Raw genomic sequence first — 11,448 nt, 5'->3', positions numbered from 1 at the left:
GAAAACAGCCTCAAAAGTCTAGATACAAGCTTGCCTCCATGTACGGAGCGAACACCAAGAACCACAGAGGGGGGGAGGGATGCACTTCTCCTCTAGCTGGCCGCTCTATGAGGAGAAGGCTATCTCATGCAAGGGGTGGGGGAGGGAATAACCACATTGGTGGTTTGTAGTGCCAAGTGGGCTCACTACCACTATCTATGAGAAAAGGGGCCACGTCGACAGAGCCTCAGAAATGCTTTCCAATGCTTCCGCATACGGACCGCGCTGAAGCTTCCCTCTGTGGTCACGGAGGGTATGATTCATGTTGAGCTAGATGCTTCCACAAGCGGAGTAGGTGCCTTTGATGGCTTCGTTACATTGAGCTCTCCACATGTACCATGTAGCAATGTTGCTACAAATATCCCATCTTTGAAGAACCAGGAGTCCAGTGACCAATAGATGCGGTTGGGACTGGCATTGCTGACATGCAAAGGTGAGAGACTGAAGGGCTAGCCCCCCACCTTCCTTCTCATGAGCCATGACAATCTCGGCCTCAGCAGCCCAAGCGACAGTGCTCCATGTAATAGTATGGGAAGAGGCCTTGTCCATAGTGAAGATGTGGAGAATCCATTGCCAAACCTACTAAGCCTTTGAGCAAATCCCAAAGACAATGTCGACGAGACTCGTGGGAATGGCCACATCTTGGGCATGCTGCTGGTCTACCTCCAATCGTCAACCACGTGCCAACCGCCAAACTCTTGTGTGCCAGCAGCCACCAAAAGAGAGTGATATTTCGAGGTTGAAAATTGTCTCAAATGCTCTTCCAAAAATCTGAGAGAGCGCGTGATGACAGGCCTTGAGACTTCCGGTGTCCTACTATTGCCACAATGCCCTCATCCTTGATCATTTGGATCCTATGGCCAAGTTGTGCGGTGTATGCAAAAAATGGGATACACGGAGTCTCCTTCTGCTTGTAGGATCACACCAAGTCCACTCCCTCCGGTCCCGCTAGAGATGTAATGGGCCAACTCTCCCAAATCCATAAACACCAAAGTCTCTCCCTGGGCCAATGGTGTGGGTCAATGTGTCACTCTAGTGCATGGAATCTAATCACCCTCGCCCTCTATAGCGTGAATTCCTTGAAGTCCTCCAAGGGGGGCTCTGATCTCACTAAGCTACCATGAGGTCCAATCGAAAAAGTGAGCAAGGCGGAGCTCTCATTCGTGCCATGAACGGCTAGGAGAATATCATGCCTGGTAAACACTCCCAGCCACTGCGGGAAATAGGGTCAGGTATCGGGATCAACCACTCCGTAGGAATGGCAGTGTTGATGTAGAAGCTGAGTTGGTCTCAGCCTTGAATCCTAATCAAGCCTCTCTCTTGAGCCACCAGGGGGAGTTGTCTGAATGTAAGCAAATCTCCAAGGGACCTAGTAGGGCCCGTGCTTAGAGCTCCACAAGATACATGAGGCCGACCCCTTGTCGAGTCGACCCCTTAGCATGTGACCACTAGGTAAACGGATCATTGGGTTCCAAATCAGGGGCTGTCAGAGATGCTCGTCTGAGGATACCGGAACAGACTACTGGAGGGTTGGCCTGAGGTGATCTCGAGCTTGTAATAGATTGGCTACAAATGTGTCCTCAAAAGTTGGGGATAAAGCCATGGGCCCGCATGGCCACGAGGAAATCCTTCCATGGCTCGTCGCTTGGAAGTTCTCTAACAATCAGCTTGCCCAGAAGGGCACGGCTTTGAATGGTGGGGTTCATGATGCCTAGGCCCCCTTTGTGTTGTATGATCACTCTCCATGCCACCTTGGCCCGGGGTCCTTGTTGCTGCTAGCCCATAGAAAGTTGTGGATCAACCGCTGAACCTGACTAATACATGCTTGTGAGAAGGCCCAACAAGAAGTCATATACCACATGGTGGCAACAAGAACTTGGTTTGCCACCATCACTTGGTTGGCTAAGGAAAGCCTCACTGAACTCCAGTATAGAAGCTTCTTTCAAACCTCACAAGAAGAAAGGCTAATTGTTGCTATGGGGAGATATCGATGCCCACTTGGCATCCAAGATAACGGACTGCCCCCCTTGGGATCCGATGGAAAGCCTTAATTGGATGCTAAGTCGGGGTGGGCGAAGAGCCAACGCAAAATCCACACAACTTGTGTAGTTGATCTACGCTCTTGATGTGCGACAAAAAGTCTATATCACCTCTACAAATCTTTGAGGATTCCCCATGTCTCCTGATAAGTATGTTGTTGTGTCATCTCCGAACTCTGAGTAGCAGCTCCTCCTATGCACGGATTGGGAGGTGCAATCCTTGGAGCCCAGTCTCTTGAGCTGAGAGAAAATTGCTCATGGCCTTGGTGACAAATAATAAGAGATAGGGTGCAAGAGGGTAGCCTTGCAGGACTGAGCGAGGAAGAGGAAATTTGTCACCTATGGCTCCTTGACTAGGTGGAGTAAAGTCTGGAAACACCACGGATCCACTTCTTCGGAAATCCCATTTGACACATCGCCCCCTCTAGAAAGCCCCAATCAAGTCTAGGCTTTCTCAAAATCCAAGAGGAGCACAATGAGATCCCGTTGGCGCATCCTCGTCGAAGCTGTCGCCTCCCAGAAAGTGAAGATGTCCAAAATGCTTCGATCTTAAACAAAACATGTATGAGTATCATGAATCAAGTTGGGGAGGAAGGGCTGAAGTCTTTAGCTGATGGCCTTGGCCAAAATCTTGTAGGTGGTCCCAAGGAGGGTTATGGGTCTCCATTGTTGAATCTCCAATCTGTCACCACACTCCTTAGGAATCAAGTGAATCAGACCCCCTCTTGCATGGCTCCCGTAGTTAGAATCTCCTTGAAGGCTGCTCTAAGGCCGCCTTCCATGAGGTCCCAGTGACGAAGGAAAAAGGAGATTGGAAGCTCATCCGCTTCCGAGCATTTTCCCGTATAGGGTGCCACCCTCAAGGCCTCTGCCAACTCCTCAGCTGTGAAGGGAGTCAATAGGAAAGTCTGGAGAGCGAGGGAAACCACCTCTTGTGTGCCGCCAGACCCTCTCTTGCGCATCCACCACTTGTGAAGATATGGGAGTCCCCATGAGAAGGGATCTAAAAAATCTGTGGATATGGCTCTCACATGAGGGGGGGGGTTTGAGAAACAAAAGATCCATTCTGGCCTCACAACCTGTAGATACCATCTATTGGCCTGTGGGGGCTTGCAATCTCATAAGTGACCCTATAGAAGGAAGCTTTGGCATGGTATCTGTACTCCACTCTCCGCTGCTCTATAGATCTGAGCTTTGTATAGGCGGCAGCCAACTGACCCTCAATCCACGGGCTATCTGGGGAGAGCTCTCTTGAAGTCGCTGGAAGAGAAGCAAGATCTCGGCAAATGCTCCTCTTCTGTTCACGGAATCCAGTGAATTCGCTATGTGCTACCTCATGTAGTAAACTGCTAATCTCACCTAGGCTTGCATCCAAGGTGCCTGCTAGAGATCTTCAGAGAAAATCTAGCCCCTCCCATATTTGCTCTATCCTGTTGCATATTGCAGAGTCTTGGATGATGCTATCAAGGATCTGAGTGCTCAAGTGTCTGTCTCCTGCCTCTAGGGATCCTCCAGAGACAAAATAACTGGATCTTGATATAAGAAAGTAGTGCTTGCCAAAATACCGATCATGCCTCCCATGACTACAAGTCCACTCATCCACATACAACCTATCAAGTTTGGAGAGATTTGGCCCGATGCTCCTCTTGTCAGACCTCTAGAAGCACAGACTCCCAGGGTTGTGTCCAAACTCTGGTAAGTGCCAAGGGTCTTGCCCCCTAAGAGCCAGGATCAGCTCCTCCCACGCAGCGTACTCTGAGCCAGAAACTATAGCCATGTCTCCTTTGAGTCTATCCTCTATTGACCTTATCATGTTAAAGTCCTCACCCATACACTAAAAGTCAGCTTGAGGAAGGGACTAGCGAACTGTACACTAGAAGGTGGCCTTGCTTGCAATGGCGTTTGAAGCATATACATTTAAAAAGCCCACACAATCCTCGCCAATCCTAATGGTCACCCATCATTGAGCCCAGTGTCTGATGTCTGAGCCAACTATTGCTGGCAAGAGCTGCTCGTTGAAAGAAATACTAACTCTCCTCTACGTCCCTGAAAGTGTGACTCCTGCCTAGTAGAATCTTACTTTAGCGGCGGGTACGCCTCTATGAAAGATGGTGCTCCTGGAGGAAGAGAATATCAATGGGTCCCCTAATTGCTGCTCTATGAAGCTCTCCTCTAAGGACGTCACGCCTTTGAAAGCACTATGGTCCCTCCAAACCCTAGATGTTCCATGAGGGAATCTACATATCTAATCTTTGTGGGAAGAAGAACTATCGGAACTACCCTCCACTCGAAGAGGCTTGGGCGTGAGTTTCGAGACGGGGAGTAATCAAAGTCAATCCTAGGACAAAGATGTGCCAGCTGGGCGCGGATCCTGTCCTCCATGTGACACACTGTCAAAACCCCAAGGGTCTCCTCGTAGAGCAATCTTGAAATAAGACCCGAAACTTGCAAAACAAAGCCATAAATCGTGAAGGGGGTGCAAGCCTGTCTCACCACCCAACCATGATAGCCGTGGGAAAAACCCACAAGACCTGGTTGTCCCACCAAGCCACGAGCTAAGCTAACTAGCAAGATGCACCGACCAATCTCTACCTCGTGACGTCCCCCATACTGCCACGGAGCTACCCTTGTGGGCCTCGAGATTGTTGCAAGCTCGGTTGCACGAAGCAGGAGCACGTCTGCACTAGATCCAGGCTCCTGACCGCAGAGCTCTTGCATGGACTCGCTAGACTCTGATTAACTGACTGACCTTGGCCACCCTTTTATAAGCTCTTGGCCAGTCCATCGGACGTCCACACATGGGTGCCTGCCCGTCAGTCCATCCTTAGCCTAGCTCGTCAATCAGCCTGCCTAGCTCCAAGCTACCCCAAGCCTCGAAGCTAGTTACACTCTGTGCACATGACATACTCCCCTTCCTCTAAGAGCTCACTCCTAATCTCACAAAAGATTCGGGTAGCGCGAAGGAGAGCTGGCTGCTAAAGGAAGAGAGAAAACAAGGTGTTGCGAACCTGAGACGTGCAAGAGAACTCCACAAGAACTCTCGTGCTGAATCGTAGAAGTCGAGGCTAGTTTGTTAAAGCCCACGATAGCTTTTTGAAAAAAAAAACTTCTACGTTGGATTGCTTTTTGGCTTTACCAATGCTATCGACGTTCAAAAAAGAAAAACCATGCAAAAAACCATGCTACCTTTGTTTTTTAAAAACCACGTTGCATGCGTTTTCTTTTTCTTTTTGTTGTTATGCTACGATTTTTTTTTTAAAAAATGTAAGGTTCTTAAATAAACGGAAAGCAACAGAAGGGCTTAAAAAAACGGAAAGCAACAGAAGGGCTTAAAAAAACCTCGTACTCGGGCTACCTGCCACCTGTGAACTGCAAACGAAAAAAAACTTGCCGCTCGTCACCTGCGAACACCAACAACGCAAGCTTGGCTCTCTCTCTCTCTCTCTCTCTCTCTCATGCACAACCAAAAATCTTGCCTTTCGTTTACCTTGTCCAACTCTCTTCATGCTATCCAAGTCGGCCCTTTCCATGACCACAACCCAACTCGGGTTCTAGCGATGCAAACTAAAGAAAAAAAACATGTTGAAATCTTAAAAAAATAGCAGTAAACAGTGAAAACATGGTGTAGCAGAACTCATACCTCTTTCTTCTCTACCTACCAACTTGCTCGCTCTCCAAGGCATGCTCTGATACCATTGTCGAAATGCCAGGGGTCTCCTCGTAGAGAAATCTCGAAATAAGACCCGAAACTTGCAAAACAAAGCCATAAATCATGAAGGGGGTGGAGGCTTGACTCACCACCCAACCATGATAGCTGTGGGCAAAACCCACAAGACCTGGCTATCCCCACCGAGCCACGACGTGAGCTAACTAGTAAGACGCACTGACCAATCTCCACCCCGTGACATCCCATACTGCCTATGGAGCTACCCTCGTGGGCCTTGAAATTGCTGTCCGCGTCGGCTGCATGAAGCACGTGCACGTCTACACTAGATCCAGGTTCCTGACCGTAAAGGTCTCGCATGGACTCGCGAGACTCTGACCAACTGACTGACCTTGGATACCCTTTTATAGGCTCCGGTCGGTCACCGGGCGCCACACATGGGCGTCCGCCCATCAGTCCACAGCTTGTTACAAGGGTCAGAGCTGGTTGGACTCACTCACAACCAAATCAATCACAATACATGCATCACACATGTCACACTTGGTTGGACTCACTCACAACCAACAATACATGCGTCACATGTCACACTTGGTTCGATTCACTCACAACCAAATTAATCACACTTGGGTCACCCAAGATATTCTTTTTACTTATTGGATCATCCAATAAATTATTTACTGTAACATTCCCTCTTGTTCGGGTTGCAACTGACCTCTGTTGCGCATTTATTCACAAACACCAACACAAGTATCTTTCATAGATACCAACACAAGTATCTCTCACAGACACTTGGTTAATCTTGTTTGAAAATAGAAAGAGAATAATTTGAAGAAAGTGTTTTAAATGAGGTGTTAGAGTTTAAAGGATGAATGTGAAATAACAGTAAGTTACATACATTCTTCGGTGAATCAGTTCAAAAACATATGTGCATCATTGTTAGTTCACTCAAGTCCTGATAGTGAATGATCTAATATGTATTTTTCTTCCGCATATAGAAAGTACATATTAATCATTGAACTATCTTGACCAATATATTAGAATTTAACTATAAAATTAAACAATGCATAAGTATGAGTTTTAGGCTTACCTGGATTATCATAATTACCTTGTTGTTGAGAATTACCCTCTTGATCGAAAGAGAAGTTGTCGAATAATCTGCCTGTTTAGAATCTACATTCACTAATAAACCTTGGTAGGTTAGCATTAGTAAAAAGGAAAGAAAGTGAATAACGTATATCGAAATAGGATACGTGAATTTATATTCTTAGTCAATATGAACAATTAAGTAAGAGAAGAACTAGGAAACATTCTATCGGTCGAATAATGTTTTAATGACACTAAATTTTGAAGCAATAAATAATTGGGAATAAGAAAAATTATGAGGATATTTTTAAAATAAAAAATAAAAAAAAATCTTTATTGGTGTATCGGAGAAATTGATAAACTCCATATTCAGAGAAAATATTATTCTTGAAATATAATACTACTTCTTGTTCAAAAATAAGTCAGTATACTTTGAAAACGAATAAGTGGGATGGAAAGTCAAGGCCGGAAGGATGGAGAAATACTCGTAATGATGGCCACTACTAATTCGTCTTTGTAGATAAATAAAAGCTTTATTTTAAGCTCTTATAAGCTTTTGTGTTAGGCTTATTATTATTATTATTATTATTATTATAAAGGATAAAAGCTTTTAAGTTTTAAAACTTTAATTAAAGCTTTGAAATAAAATTATAAAAGCTTATTAAAAAGCTTCACAGCCCATCCAGCACTAATAGTGCGCAGACGACGGCCAGCGCAAGGGAAGAAAAAGAAAAGAATCCGCCCCGTTGAATTAGAGAGAAGACAGAGGATATAAAAATGATAAAAATTTTCAAAACTTTAAAGCCTAAGGTTAGGCTTTAATTAAAGCTTAATAAAGCTTATTTAAGCTTGGCTTCAAACAGCCGTCGGCCCCCATGCAGCAAAATCCTACGCTTAGTGCGAATTTGGTGAGGAAAAGCTTTGAATAGCAATCGAGTTGGAGAGGAGACAAAGAAATTTCAGGCTTCTGGCGCCTTGAATTGGAGAGAAGGGAAAAAGAAATCAATTGGAAGTGTATATATATAAAAGAAATCAATTGGAAGTGTAAACCACTAACGCAGTGTTATTTTTGGAGAAGAGGAGGAGAAATTTTATGAGCCCTCCAATATAGAAATTCTGGATTGAAATCTTCTCAGAGAGCTGATTTCATCCATAAGGATAGATTATGGAGAGTAATTGAATTGAGAAAGGTGGTTTTGGGAGAAGAAGGGTGGTTTTCCTCAAAAGGGTGGCTTTCTTCTTAGCCCTGGATCCAAATTTAGATCTAATGGTCCACAAAATTCACATAATCAAAGCTTCTTTTGTCCAAAGGTTTTCCATACCTTCTCTTCTTTACCTCTTGGATTTTTTAATGAATTGTGTCCTTGTCCAAAGCCTTGTACTCTTAATGTAGATTCTAATCTTCTCCTCAAGGGCTTTGTACTCTTAATGTAGATTCTACTCTTCTCATGCAGTATTTTTGAATTTGTTTGAAAAGCCTTTAAATTTGCTCCAAGCCAATAACCTTTGAGTAAAAATTAATTTCTTGATTTTTCTTAAACTCTCCATGACCCAAATTCAATACTTGAATTTGTCGTACTCTGATACCACTATTACAGGACCATGGTACATGGAGATTAGATTATTCCATAAATTAAATAAATAAAGAAATAAATCATAACATCATAGCATAAATCAAAGAACATAAGAATCAAAGAACATAAGACTAGGTGCAATCTCTCTCCCGACGTGTGACTCCACTCCCACACGCGGTATTAAAATCATATTAATAAATTTAGCCCTTGGAGCCATAAATAGCATATCTTTTCCAAATTTGGGCTTTTACAAAATTGAACCTTAGTCCAATGCTTTTAAAGCATCTCATAAAAAATAAACCCTGTCCAACATATGTACAATGGGCTAAACCATACAAAATTAAATATTTAGCACACATGTGCTTGGCTAGATAATCTTGTCTAATGTCCACTTTGGTTGTCCCAAACTCATGATCTATACTCAGCATAATCCACAATGTTAGATCACAATTACAAAAATAATTATAACAAATGGAAATCATGCACTACCATGCTTCACACATGAACCATGCATCACACATAGTTAATTAGATTCACTCCCATGATAAAATATTTTGAAAAATTTTACTCCCGTGATAGTTCTCCTGGTTGAGAAGACAACCGTCCTCGGTTGTACTATTAGCACACACACGGGTGATAAAACACGTTAATTATTCTCCACAGTGGATTCACTCACAATGTTTTCATTCGCGTCACATGTATTCACAAAATATGTCATTATGTATTTAAGTGGATTCACTTTCACATATCCTCACACGCATCACACGTGCCTTAGAGTTGATCGGATTCACTCACGATCAAATGCACAAAACCTTTACACGCATCACGCTTGTCTTTGGAGTTGATCGGACTCACTCACAATCAAACTCTTACATTGGATTCACTCACAATGTTTTCATATGCATCACACGTATTCACAAAGTATACCACACGTCTCACACGTGTCACAGCTAGTTGGAATCCCTCACAACCAACTAGGGTCACCCTTATCAAGAATTATTTCAAAAGAGTTAATTGGACTCACTCACGATCAAATTCATAGAACCTTTACACTAACATGTCTTAGAGTTGATCGGACTCACTCACAATCAAACTCACACACATTGGATTCACTCACAATCAAACTCACACACATTGGATTCACTCACAATGTTTTCATACGCATCACACGTATTCAGAAAGTATACCACACGTTTCACACATGTCAGAGCTGGTTGGACTCACTCATAATACCAACTTAATCACAATACATGCGTCACACATGTCACAGTTGGTTGGACTCACTCACAATCAAACTCACACACATCGGATTCACTCACAATGTTTTCATACGCATCACACATATTCAAAAAATATACCACATGTTTCACACATGTCAGAGCTGGTTAGACTCACTCATAATACCAACTTAATCACAATACATGCGTCACACATGTCACAGTTGGTTGGATTCACTCACAACTAAATTAATCACAATACATGCGTCACACATGTCACACTTGGTTGGACTCACTCAGAAGCAACTTAATCACATGTCACACTTGGTTGGTGGATTCACTCACTACCAAATTAATCACACTTGGGTCACCCAAGATATTCTTTTTACTTATTGGATCACCCAATAAATTAATTACTGTAACACAGCTCGTCAATCAGCCTGTCTAGCTCTCGAAGCTACCCCAAGCCTCGAAGCTCGTCTTGTGTGCGTGCTGCACACAGTAGATACACTCTGTGCACATGACACACACTTTGTTCGAGCCTGAGAATAAGCATAATTTGGATTCTATGTGGCTCGAGCCTCCCAACTCCATCCAAGCCAAGGGCCAAAGATGAATAAGCACGTTGGTGATATGCATATCATGCAAATGATGAGAGAGCTAGACTGCCTGCATCGAGAGAGCTTGATTGCCTGCCCCCCTAGATGGTGACATACACTTACTCTATATCCCATTCTGTCCCGGATGCTGTACTCAAGGGGAAGGAGAAGATCACTCTCGTACTCTGGTGTGGGGGGCTTGGAGTGATGAAACATCACACAAATTCAAATGGGAGCCACTGTCTCCTCAAAAATACCAGCTCCTTCAAAGATAAGCAGACATCACAAGAAACTGTAATCCATTGGCAGTCCTAGGACCTTGCTTGGCGACTCTGGCAGGTTGAGAGTCCTCACTGGAGAGACGGTGATGGTCATCTCAACAGGCTTCAAGAAGCGGTAAATCGAGCGAAATATTGAACTCGTTGGCTCCCTCTGCTTTGGCTTTGGTGTGGCCAGAGGGTGGCGGGAGAGTGGGCTCCTAAGGAGATGGGTCAAGGGGAGCTGCTGAGGGGAGAGCCAGAGATGAAGGTTGGGGAGGGGGTGGGGGGGACGGGGTAGCTAAGGGGTGGGAGAAGAAAGAGGAAGGGTCCACCAAAGGCTCGGTAGGGCCATAGGACTTCACTAGAATCTAAGAACTTGGAGAGGAATGTCGATGAGGTAACAACCTCCAAATAGGAGGGGCCGGAGGTGGGTTCCTTGAGGTAATTGGGGGGCCCCCATCATCATCGGGTGGCTGCTGAGATAAATGCTCGAAGCATTTCTTTGACGAAATCGTATCCTCTTGTGCTCTGCTAGCTTGGCGCACTCGGTGTGGTGTCTCTCTGGAAGCTGGTTGTTGGTGGCTTTGTCTCAGGCCAATGGCGGTTTGCCACTCTTCGACATCAGTATCAGATCTTGGTGCTTTGTTGCGTGGGGGCCAGCTTTCCTCCCACCCCCTTGAAGAGGATCTGAGCTGGGACTAGGAGGGGGAACCGCTAGGGGCAGTCTCTAGGATGGACGATGAGGACAAGCTCTAGCGAGATGCCCCATCTGTCTCATGCATATTAAGCATTGGCATGAGAGGCCAGAGTACTCTACTCTCTACAGAACAATGTAGTGGTGGCAAGAAAGAGATATGGCATATGGCACTGTCTCCGGAGAGGCTGTGTAGATATGAAGGGATGTAATCCTGGTTGCTCGAGCAAGTACTGAAGTGGTGGTGGAGAGGGATTCCATCACTCTCTCAATAGCACC

The sequence above is a fragment of the Cibotium barometz genome, chromosome 65 (genome assembly GCF_041138505.1).
Source record: "Cibotium barometz isolate CiBa-2024 chromosome 65, ASM4113850v1, whole genome shotgun sequence".
Classification (NCBI taxonomy): Eukaryota; Viridiplantae; Streptophyta; class Polypodiopsida; order Cyatheales; family Cibotiaceae; genus Cibotium; species Cibotium barometz.
The sequence above is the reverse complement of the archived record's forward strand: the minus strand, read 5'-3'. Positions refer to the sequence as shown.